Below are 13,142 nucleotides of genomic sequence, written 5' to 3' on the forward strand. Positions count from 1 at the left end.
AACCAATTTGAGGCGCCTCCCAGGAGGCTTTCACCTTAGATTTTTTTCCTCTTATTTTTCAATTTTTTTTTTACCCTACCCTACTTGAAAAACAAAAGCACTTTCAAGTATAAGAATACTTCCAATGGAGCCATGTGCACATCAAGATGACAGACAAAATGACATGGAGGTTTGAAATGTATGCTTTGATATGTACCTGGATTTGAGTGATCAAATGCTTTGACTTTGATGAATACAAGCACAATTGAAGAAGAGAGTATTGTTGCAACTTAGTGACTGTCCGGAACCATATTTCAATATAGTTGTGATGTCTCTGGTCCACTTGCTGATTTGGATCATCTTGTATGTCTTCTTCTACCATGACCTTCAAGTATTCCTCTTTTTGCTGACTGATCTCTTGAATACATCAAGGATTTGATGGTAACCATGAGGGAGCTTTCTCACTCTATGATTTTTTTGTCTGCTCTTCATCAAATGCAACCCCTGGTTCTTTGATCTTCTCTTTTGAGTCTTCTTCTTCTGGATGTGGTTCTTCAATGATATCAATATAATCTCTTTTTTGCAATACTCTTCCTGAGCTATGGTGAATACCATTGAGCTCAAGAGGAGTTTTTTGGAAGTGTTGTACCTCAACATTGTAAGTGGGTTGAGTTACTTCAATGTGTGGGTTTGGAAATGGTGGTACAGGTAGTTGAGTAGGAGTGTAAATTTGAGATGGATATGGATGGGGTTGTGGTTGTGGTAGAGGTGAATGGTAAGGATACAATGGAGTTTGGTATAGAGGACATTGAGGAAGATACTGACGGTATTGTGGATGGCTCCCATAAGTTCCTTGCCAACCTTGTAGCCAAGATTGTTTTGGGGTTGAGATGGCCAATGTTGCCTAGGAGAGGGTGTGTTCCAATTACTTTGAGGTGGATGTGCATAAGCTTGAAATTGTGAATTAGGCTCTTGCATCATATCAGGCTGAATAGGCTGCCATGGTCCTCTTAGAGTTACATAACATAACTGCATTGGTGATTGACTTTCTCCATTGTCCTCTTGGTAGACTTCCTTCAACCTTGGTAATGATGGAGAATGTTTAACATCCTATGATTCTTCAACACAAATATCAGCATTTTATTTTCCTTCATCTTGCATTCTTAACATTTCTACTAGTTTTGTTAGATTGCTAAGAATTTCTGTTTTAAAATCATCAAACAACTTTCCAAGTTTAGCTTGACTTACCGATCTTGATGTTGATTTACCTACTCTTGCTTTTCCTCTTGATATGTGTTTGCATGTTTGAGATTAAGGAGATCAATCCACTCATCCATAATTGTTCTAAGTAAGAGGGTTTTTTAGTGTGTCAGATCTTAAATGATGTAGCTTTCCCCTCTTAACATTGTACATGAACCTCTCTACTAGATCCTCAAGACTCTCATCTTCTCTTTGATTCATTCTAAAGATTTCTTCTTTAAGATCATGGTATTTATATTTTTCTAGGAATATCTTTTGCATATCATTCCATGATCTTATTGAATTAGTCCCTAAAATCATGAACCATTTAAGAGCTCTATCCTTAAATGTTGCTGGAAACAATCTTAATTTTTGAGTATTAAATAAGTAACCATAAGATATACAAACAATCTCAAATTCAAAGAGAAAGGTTTCCGGATCCTTTGACCTTAGACCATGAAATTTTGGAATAAAAGATGGAGGGATGTTCTTCATATGCATACTTCCATCAGTATCTTGAATGGGAAATCCGATAGGATCTTCCTCATTGTCATCATCGCCATCAATTTCTTCTACATTCTTCGCCATCTTCTTCTTCTACCTGCAAAAGTGAATGGTGATATGGTTCTTACTACACCATGTGATCAAATGGGGGGGTGGGTTGGTGTTGGAGAATTTTTTTTTTGTTTTTATGATTGAATGAAAACTATAATGCAATGCAATTTTCTACTTTTGAAATTAAATATGCCTAATGAATTTTTTTTTTTTGTTTTTGCAAAAATTAAAAACAAATGAATCAACTAGGAAAGAAAACAATGCATACTTTGACACCTTCCCAGCAATGGCGCCAAAAAGTAATGAGCCTCGGTATTGCAACAGGAATGCTGCAACTCCCAAGGATACCAACTTTAATTATTAACCGGGGGTTCGTACAAACTTAAGAGGTGTTGGCAGGATATGTGCAGCATACAATGTGTCCTTCCTTTGCTGTCATGATGTAATGGAGTGCATGTACTACAGTCAAATCCTAAACTAACTGTAGAAAATGAAAGGTTTGAAATGGAACCTTAACCTATTGCAAGAAAGAATGTACAAGGAAAGAGACGAAAATTCAATGCTAAATCACACCATTTCCTAATTAACTTCCAAGAACTATGCTTTGCAATAACACTAAATTATCATGAACCTAATGCTACTATCTAATCATGGAGGTAAGGAGAATCAAACATCACAAATGTGCAAGTAAAGAGAATGAACTAAATCTGTTTTTTCTTTTTTTGTCTTTTTATGCAAAATCAAGTATGCAAACTAATTTCCTTTGGTGATGTGGCATGTGAATTAAGGATGTTCGAGGTTGGATGGAAGGGTTAGGATATGGTTGAATGGTGTGGGAGCCACTTGGGAGGCTCTTGGTGACTTCCTAGAGGTTTTCTCTCAATTCGGCCTTAAAACAGGCCATTTCAGGAAAACCTACAAGATGTACTAGAAACCTATAGGATGACCCTGTAGGAATTACAGTGAACCTAGATGATACAACCGAGAGAAAAATGTGAGGTGTTGGAGGTGATGGGAGGCCTAGGAGAGGTGTGTTATGGGTGGAATGGAGTGGGAAAATTCCTAGGATCACTCAGAACTCAAAACCAAAGTTGGGAGATGAATGGATTTGCTCAAAAAGCTTGGAGAAGTTTCCTAGTGAAATGATAAAATTGGCGAGGGTTTAGTGACCAAGAAAATCAACTCCAAATTGGATGGGAATTTTTTTTAATTAATTAGGATGTCTTAGGTCCCTATTCCAATTGGAATCACTCAAAAATACCTATGTTAACCCATGCAAAAAATAAAAATATTACTAGTCGAAAATCTAGAAATTTGAGAACTAGTGAGCTAATAACTCTAAAAAACGCCTAACCAAATCAAGTGCAAATGAAATGGGGTAATTTTTGTTATGAACTAGAATTATTTTGTGATCTAATGCAAGTGGAATCAATTTGATTCAAGCTCGTTGGCATGCTCTGAAAAATAGTGAAATTTACTATTCTTTGCTAAAAAGGAGGTCCAACAATCTAGATTTGGGAATAAAAAGACTAATCCAAGCAGCTCAATGATTACTATGAACTTCCAAAGCTTTTCCCAGGATAAAATAATGCTTGTGATCCTACAAAACAACTTACATCAACCATTTACTCAATCCTACAACAAGAAATCATTAACACTAAATGCAGAAATAGAAAGAAATAAAAACTAGAGATGCATGTGAATAAGCAATGAAAAGAAGGAAAGAAAATGATACAAAAGGGATCTGAGATTCCTGGGATGGCCAAGGCCAAAGAAAATTAGAGACCTATGGAGGAGAGCAAGATTTATAAGCTGAACATGACACCAATCTTCATTATTTTCATTAATAGAATTACATCCCTACAAGAAAATACAATGGAGCTGCAAAAATACAAGCTCTCTCCACAATAACACTAACGAAAAATCTATGCTCTCTAGAGGAAAATTTGACTTGGTACTTATAAAAAATGATTAGGAATAATTCCCCATGAATGGAGGAAGTTTTCCCCACAAAAATCCCTTGATTAGTGGATCTAGTCCCCAATACTAGAAATTTGCATTAAATGGCAGGGAACACATTCCTAGATTTTTGCAATCATTCCCTAGAGGAAAATTCGACCTGGTACTTATAAAAAATGATTAAGAATCATTCCCCATGAATGGAGGAAGCTTTCCCCACCGAAATTCCCTGATTAGTGGATAGGCTCCCTTGATTAGTGGAACACATTCCTAGATTTTCTCAACCATTGGAGTTTCACAATTTGTGACATAATTCCATAATATCTTGTTGACTTATTATTTATTATTGATCCTCCAGTAGTAGGGAACAAATCCCTAAATTATCTCCTCCTCCAACTCTTCATAATCTGCCAAATATTCTCATAATATTCCACAAAAATAAATAATATTAGGCACAAATATTCAATTATTCATAAACCTTTCTAATGAATATATTAAAGTTAAAAATAAATTATCTAATGCAAAAAGAGAGGTTTAATGTGCTGAAGGATGGTCATAGGCCTTAATTGATGTGTAATTTAGAGGCCCATCAACAAAGGAAATATATCTCATTTGCAAACTCTGCCCATTTTCCATGTAAAACCTCCGCAAACTATTATGCCCAAATTTGATAAACTTGGGTGATAGCAATCTAGGGTTAATGGAATTCCAATAACATAAGTTACTTTATCAATAAATCAATAGTCATGGAATATGAAAATCTATAACATATTATACATAGTGAATTGAACATAGTTTACAAGTGAATTTTACCTAATAAAGCCCATCAGCTCAAACCCTTGATGATTAATTCTCCAAGAATTGCCAAAACACATCAAAAACAAAAAATTAGACTAGTTTTAAAGTTTTATGAAATAGTTCCACCTGTTAACACAAAAAACACAGAAACATACAACACATTAATTTGGCACAAAATAGTATAAAATACTTGAACCTAGCATGGTGTGCATGGAAAATAACCATAGTTTGCAAGTGATTGTTGGCCATGAATTCAAACCCAGAGGCATAAAGACATGCATCAAAATACACCAAAGGCTCTAACCACATAAATAATCGTTAGAGATTATATCAAATTGCATAGGAAAGTTCATGTACTATTATAAATATCCTATTTGCAAACTCTAACCATTTTTCCTTTGCAATCTACACAAACTGTCATGTCCAGATCAGATAAATTTGCGTGCTAGCAACTTAGGGTTAACGGAATTTTAGTAACATGAGGTACTCTGTCAATAAATCATCAGTCATGGAATACATAAGTCTATAACATATTATACATATGGAATGGAGCATAGTTTGCAAGTGGGTTTTACCTAATAAAGACCATTTGCTCAAATCCTACATGATTAATTCTCCAAGAATTTCCAAAACACAACAATAACCAAAAATCAGACTAGTTTTAAAATTTTATGAAATAATTCCACTAGTTAACACCCAAAACACAGAAACCCACAACACATTAATTCAGCTCTAAATGGTACGAAATAATTGAACAAAAAATGCTTTAAAATCCCTTACTGGTTCAGATTCGCACAACCCTACAAGCCTAGTAGTGTTGGCACAATGGTGAATCACCGAAACAAATCTTGGTGGCATCCCCTTTATCATTTCCTAGAAATTGTTGCTAGTTTATCTCTCAAATCTCTCCTCGCTATCATTATCCCTGCAACTCCCATTTTCCATCTTGCTTATAAGGACTCTTACAGGTTGTGGCACCTCCGCTCTTGCAGCCATTGAATATATATATATATATATATATATATATATATATATATATATATATATATATATCACGACAGTGCAAAAGCCATGCATCACTATAGATTTGAAAAACCAGACCTCCACTTCAAAATAGAGTTAGTAATTTTTTTTTAAGACCATTGAACACATCAACTACGCCCTATATCCCATGAATTTTTTTTTCTCCAATGGATCTGTGAATTGGATGTTCCATGAACAATTTGAATCAATCCCAGATGGCCTCTAAATGGCACACAATTGTTCAATTTGCCTTTAAAAACATGTGTTGGAATTAAACCTACAAAGAAATAAATGCTAATAATTGTGTAAAGGGAAACAAAGGATTGAATATTATAGGAGGCAGAATCCCAAAGATTATGAGCAGACCAAGCATCAAACTCCCTCCCAACAACCTTGGAAGGAAGAAGAGTAGAGGGAAATTATATTTTAATAGGTTAATTTTAGATTTTAGAGTAGCGAGAAATTATATTTTAATAAGTAGTAAAGTCATATGAGGCAATTGCTTTGGGAACTTATGTTGTCCCCGATTTTAGTTAAGTTTTTCCTTTTTTTTTTTCAATTGAGCAAAAGGAGGTTAGTTGACATATAGGCTATGTCTAATGATGTTCAAGGTCCAAAGAGTGATAATGTTGGAATAAGGTTATCAATAAAAATTATAGAAGACCTCATGAGGTTTACACATAAGGAAAATATCCACTAGCTCTTAAAGAGGTGGAAAATATCCTCAAATCTATGAATAATGTTAGCAATAAACTCAAGTACTTGTAGGTAGCCCATTATTTTCAGGGAACTTCGCGTCGAGCTCAAAAGTACCCTATTAGAAGCTAACCATAGTTTATAATACCTCCACATGTGTTGTTAAGAGAGACATGGGATAAAATTTGAATAAAGGAAATAACGGGTACAACAAGATCGATCTGTAGTACCTACTCAAATCACCAAGTATATACCCAAACCATCAAGATGGCACACTTCTCTGAGTAAAATTATGAAACACCATTGAACAACTCATCTTAGAACTTATAGCCAAATCATCAAGACTTAGAATAGAGTGCTTAAGTGATCATAATAAAAATAATACACATTGCAGATATCATATATACATGGATCATACATATCAAGCCGATACCGAAATATGCCTCAAAATCAAGTAAAAACGACTAGCATAAATTCAAAGTAACACAATTAAAAATGACTAGCATAAATTACTAATTCATATACTTGTTGCACTTGCTAGTTGGTCATATTTTAATCCTTGGACTATAGTATTCATTTTCGTTAACCATTTTTAATTTTGTCACTTATTATCTAGTAATATATTTTAGTCCTAGACTAAATTAGTCATTTAAGTTAGTCGCTATTAGTTAGTTCATTTATTATCTAATCGTATATTTTATTTCTAGACTAAATTAGTCACGTAAGTTAGTCATTTTAGTTGGGTCACTTAAAATTGCTCAAATTTAGTAGTAATTCACTTGAAATAATTGTGGTGACTAACTTTTTTAGTTGTGTAGTCACTAATCTCTCATTTTTTAGTAGTGCAAGCTTGACTTGTTCTATCTTATTAGGTTGTTTGATTGACTCTACCCAATTTTGTCTTATATGGGTATGAGCGATATTGTAATATTCTTTTGTAATTAATTGTAAGTGTAATTCCAAGTGTCAATTGTGGAATGTGAAGAGTCATTTTGAATGAAGTCAAAAGTTCATGATTGAAGGAAGTCAAAGAGTCATGAGGGAAGTCAAAGAGTTACAAAAGAAGATGAATAGTCACCCCTTTTTGTTATAATATACCCTCATTAGTCATGTAAAGGGATTTTGGCCAAGCTTTTGGCTTAGGATCAGAAGCTTGGGAGTTTTGTTGAGAGCCTTGGCTTCTCCTTAGCATAGAGGGAGTATCTTTCTTTATAGGAATAGGTTTTGGCTTCATGTTCCACTATTGGGACTAGTGGTTCATCAATTGTATATGTATGCTTGGGACTTTCACTTTAATAAAAGCTCAGAGCCGGCATGATTTCATGCATATGTTGTGGATATATTAGGACTACTCTTGTTATGTTTGCAATATATGTTGTTTATTTACGCTAATGCTTATGAACTATTTCATTTTCATTTGTATGAATCTTTCTGGATGTGTGTTGTTATGTATTTTAATCATGGTTATCTTGCAATCTGTTTTTCTAGCTAACTCATGATTCCTTTTACACTTGTGTGTTTCTTTCAAGTTGTGTAGTATTACAGGCTTCCAAGGGGCTCACTTATTTTCCCCTTGTTGTTGTAGAACCTATCATCCAATGCACTTGACCCCTCATAGAGTCATACACTTGTCTGACCAAAGTCACGAATACATCACTTTATGCATTATCATAGCCAATGCATACCACTAAAACCCACTACTTCAGCAAATGAGCCATATTCTAGATGGGTTCCTACTCCAAATGGTGTGAGATCTAATTGGGACTTCATATCAGGGAGACCCCCTGAATGTTGGTAGATCCAGCACCATCAACATTTTTGGCACTAGAAGGAGTGCCAGATGACAAGCTAAGCCCATGAAGTCTGTTTAAAATTTCCTTATCTATCAATGTATTCTTCCCATATCTTAACATCGACATGTTTTTCCAGAACCGCAAATCTAAAAGTTCCTGCGGGGATAATTAATGACTTGTCAAATCTGAAGTTCGATGGCGAAGGTGGAACAACCATTCTTAAGCACACAGCTCGCTTTATTGAATTTTTCACTCATCATAAAATTCATTGTAAGGATACTTCTTATAGGTTTTTCATCCTTATGTTCGAAGCGCGAGTTAAAGAATGGTGTTACACATTTCCAACCTCTTCTATTCACTCTTTTGAACACCTTGTCAAGAAGCTCTACCACAACTTTAACAGGTATGATTATAACTCTGTTTATAATAAATTCATGCATCTTAGAAAATTAGTTGATGAATCTCTGGAAGATTTTCACGATCATTTTATTCATTTATGCTATGAATTTTCTGAGGATGACATTGATTGGAATTTTATGAAAGAGAACTTTCAATTTCTTGTTCGTATTTTGATGAATCCAACAAAATATGATTCCTTCGGAAATCTACCAACATATACTAGTTATGGAGATCTTAAATCCACGACGAAGGAATTTTTTTTTCCAAGTGACTCTTTGTCTTCCTGTCATCAAACAACTCCATTTATGCAGGTTGAGGTTGGAGAACTTGAGAGCTGATCTGTTGATTTACCACCATCTTCTCCCACCCCACATATTTAGAATTTAAGTGCAAGTCTTGGCTATGAATTTGATGATACCAGTGATGTTATTTCTCCTCATCCTCCATTTGTTAGCTTGTTTGGTCCTCTCGATTGTGAGTTTTATATCCACCTATTTCAATCACTTCTTCTGGTTCTCATGAGGGTCAAATTCAGGATGGATAGTGTTAATGTGGAAAATTGCGATATCATTCATAATGACTATGTGTGGGAATGTATCTCTAAACGAGAATCTATGATGCAAGTTGATGTTTCTCCTTTCTCACCTCTCCCTCATTATTGTGACATCATCCACGATTCTACCTTACCTGTTATATTTTTCAAAAAATCAGTTTCTAAAAATGTTAATTTTGATCACACTTAGGACTCATGGAATGTAAGTTTTACATTTGAAAATGGAGAGGAAAAGTCTTCTCTTCTTGATCTTTCACATCCATCATATGATAATTGTGAAGAAACAAAGAGTGAAATTTCTTGTTTTCAATCCCCCCCCTCTTTATGATCCATCAAATCATGAGGATGCTTTTCTTTTTTACGATGGAATTTTTTATCATGGCTATTATGATCTATTCATCAACTCATTTGCTAATGACTTTGTATTTTCTACTGTCAAATTTTCTAAGCCACCATTTTTCCATTATCTATCTTATGATGTCTTATAACTACCGCAAGTTGTTGAGGTACTTCATCCTACACTAATGGTTATGGAAGTTTCTCGCAATCTTTGATGCTAGTTCCAATCATGATCAGGATAGTACTTTATCTCTCAAGAATCTTCCTCAGATGATCGCAAAATTTGAAAATCAATCTATTTCACAAGTTTCACATCATCTATCTATTTTGCAAGATCCTATTGCTCAATCCTTTGAGGAGTCATACATTAGAGAAATTTTTAGGTCAAAAATGGGCCTCCTAAGAAAAATGTACAACCAAAATAAAATTTAAAAGAACCAATAGGATTCAAGATGATGATGTCAACCATGGGGGATGATTCACCATTTTTGGAGTAAAAAAAGTAAAAATAATATAAAATAATAAAATAATAAAACTATTTTTTCAACTCGTATTTTCAACTTATCTCCCTAATATTTTATTAAACTTTCAAGTGGGAGTACTTATTGGATGCAAAATTTAATTCCTTATCCATGGTGTACCCATGTTGCACACTTTCGATGGACCCTTTCTTCACGAAAAATGCGAAATACATGAAAAAATGTGATTGCAATCATGTTTTTCATATATTTCTCATTTTTCATGTAGCAAGGTCCATCGAAAGTATGCAACATGGGTACTCTTTGGATGAGGAATCAAATTATTTATCCAACGAGTGTTACCACTCGAAATTTGAGTAAACCCATAGGGAGATAAGTTGAAAAAATAGTTTTTCTTTTTTACCTCTAAAATTTGATAATGTAATCTAATCTTATTTTATTATTTCCACTATTATTTTATAATTTCCTTAGGAGACCCATTTTAGACATCAAAATTCCTCAAATTCCTAGCAAGATCATTTGGCAAAATTCAAGTTTTCCACTTTCTTTATGTTTACCAAGATTGAAAGTTCAGAAGAACGCTTTCACATGACGCCTTGTTGTGATGTGCACGAACACCACAATGTATTAGAAAAAAAAAATTATGTGCTTTCTTGTTCAATTTTTATACTTGCATGTTTAGTCTTCGGATGTTGCATCATTTCGCATTCTATCTTTTCGGTTGGTTGTTACTCCTGAAAATTTCTCTGTTATTGATCCCCTCCCCTATATAGGTCAGTCAATGCTCTGATGGTTACACTGGAAGTTTCATTTTGCGTAAGCCTGGCTTATTCTCGGATAGTTTAGGAGTATGGGTAGTTTTGCTTGTTTATTTGTTTTGTTTTGTTTTGTTTTTGTTTCTGCCCTCTGCCCTGCCCTTTTCTTTCCTTTTCGTTTTCAATAACTTTTGCATGAGGCCGTATTTGGTTTCCGAAGCAAGCATGGTTAAGTTCAAGAGGAAATTATGCTACTATCAATACTTGGTTATTCGTTTATTCCCTCTCTTTTTGTGGGCGTTGCACCTTTTATTCGATGATACCTTAATGGAAAATGCATCATTTCGCAAAGAAATCATAGTGGAATTCTAATGCTTGAATCTATGACTAGTACCACCTACTCTAATTGTTTGTAATGATTGGTCAGTTTTTCCTTGTCAACTAAGTCGAGTACAGTAAGGTGGGGAGGAAGCTTAAACATGTGAATTGATTTTCAGAGGTGTATAAATATCCTTTTTTGAAGGGAAAACCTCTTCTACTCTCAATAAGTCGGGATCCCTCTTCCACCACATGAAATCAATAAGTGTCAATCAGTAGTTCTATGTACATAAAATACAAAAAAATAAAAATAAAGGGTGGAATAAGAGAAAGGCTTCTTGCTTAAGGAGGTGAAGCAAGAAACTCTACCGGGTTACTGTCTAGGCTCGCTCATAGCAAAGAAATGTTTGTGTTCCTGAAGTGACTTCGTGGGGGTACTATCTAGGCCTGTTGGTAGTGGAGCAACACCAGAGATGAAAACTAAGAATCTGATAATTAGTTTCCACTTGTTAATCTATATACTCCTCATCCACAATCGAAACAATTAAGTTTGACATGTCTTTGTTAGTTTGTTGTTGACGAAGAGAATGGTAGGGACTATATTTTTAATTCAACCTAATTAAATAAGCTATGATGATCAATCAGATGAAAAATACTTCCTGAAGAGTTAAACCTATTTTACACTAGGTAAGACCCTTACAGAGAAATGGAGTTCTACCTGTGTGTTGCCAAGTGTTGTAGCTACTACAATCCCCCTCCAAAATTTTTCCCATGCTTTGATTTTGGATCCTCCCTTCTATCTACAGGAGTTCATCAATGACTAACATTAGGTATTCATGTTATGTTAAAGACATATCCTTTCATGTAGTGCTTGCGACACCTTGTTTTAACCTTGATCTAAACCTTTTCGAGCACAATCCATCTCCTTCCTTGATTTTGCAACATTGTTGGTATTCCCTTAAAAACCTGTGCAATATTGGAAGTCAGGCTGAACCTTGAGGATTTGAACTGTGCAATCCTAAGAAGCATACTAGCCTTGAGGTTAGAAACTGCATAATCCTGAAGGGCGGCCCAAACTTGAGCTTAGAAACTGCGCAAAGTTATCCTTCCCCTCGGGAACTCAAAAATTGATATATCTTACCTTAGTCATATCTACACTCTTGCTTGCACTATCACTCACTTTTCACATCTTCCTCCCAAGCAGATATGCCTTTAGATTGGCCAACTGTTTCCCTCTTCAACTATGGATTTTGCAACTCCAAGGATTAAGCCTCATGCTTGGCCTCTAATACTGCACAATGCATAGTCCTTAGCTTGCCCAACTGTGTGTTGCATTGTTCCAGGGTGCAAGCCTCGCCCTTACCCAAGATAAGACTTTCTATTACATAGTCTCAAGCCTCAAGTCTCACCCTTGGCCACTGAGACTATGCAACGCCTCAAAGGGCACTACAGAAAGAAACACTGGGGAGGTAGTTGAGAGTACTCTAGTGAACTTGCCAGTTTTCTCAGACACTCAACTATTTATAGAGAAATATTCAGACATTACATGGAATAAGGTGAATGAGATGTTCTCAGCAATAAGTTTCAAAGAAGATCTTGAAGACCAACAGGTTTACATCAATGTCTAAAGGTCAGGATTACACAATATTACATGCAGGTATCCAACTTTTCCATGTGCAGACATTGTGAACTAGATTTTGTCACATATGGACACAAATATTATGACTCCCAATAGTGCCAATGGACAAAGGCTTACCTCTTTTATGGCAAAAAATTATCATCTGTTGTATCTTTTATGGTTTCCATAATCATACATGGATTCCCACTTTTATGTAGTCACCAACTACTTGAGCATCAAGGATGTCATCAAAGGTTGGGTAAAATAGCCTTCCAAATTCCGCCAGACACGTAAAAACACTTACAAGACCAAATATCTCAGGAAGGCTTACTAGTACTTGATAGCCCTATATTGTCAGACCTATGGTCAAAGTAGTACTGAGACCTTTCGAGAAGGTTGGGAATTCTTTCTAAATAAGGTTGTGAATGAAGGAAAACCATTCAACTAGTTGGATTTGCTAGCTCAATAGTTGAGAATTCACGTGACTAAATATAAGAACCCTCCCAAGGGAAAGCAAGATAGATTCTACATGTATGCTTACTTGTTGGATGCAATATGTGCTCAGAATTCATTTCCTAACATGAGTTGGACCTGGTCACTAAAAGAAACTGCCATGCACATTTACTGCACGCTGCTTTC

The sequence above is a fragment of the Pinus tabuliformis genome, chromosome 9, assembly GCF_031772625.1.
Source record: "Pinus tabuliformis cultivar Carrire ecotype Pingquan chromosome 9, CPIR1, whole genome shotgun sequence".
Taxonomy (NCBI): Eukaryota; Viridiplantae; Streptophyta; class Pinopsida; order Pinales; family Pinaceae; genus Pinus; species Pinus tabuliformis.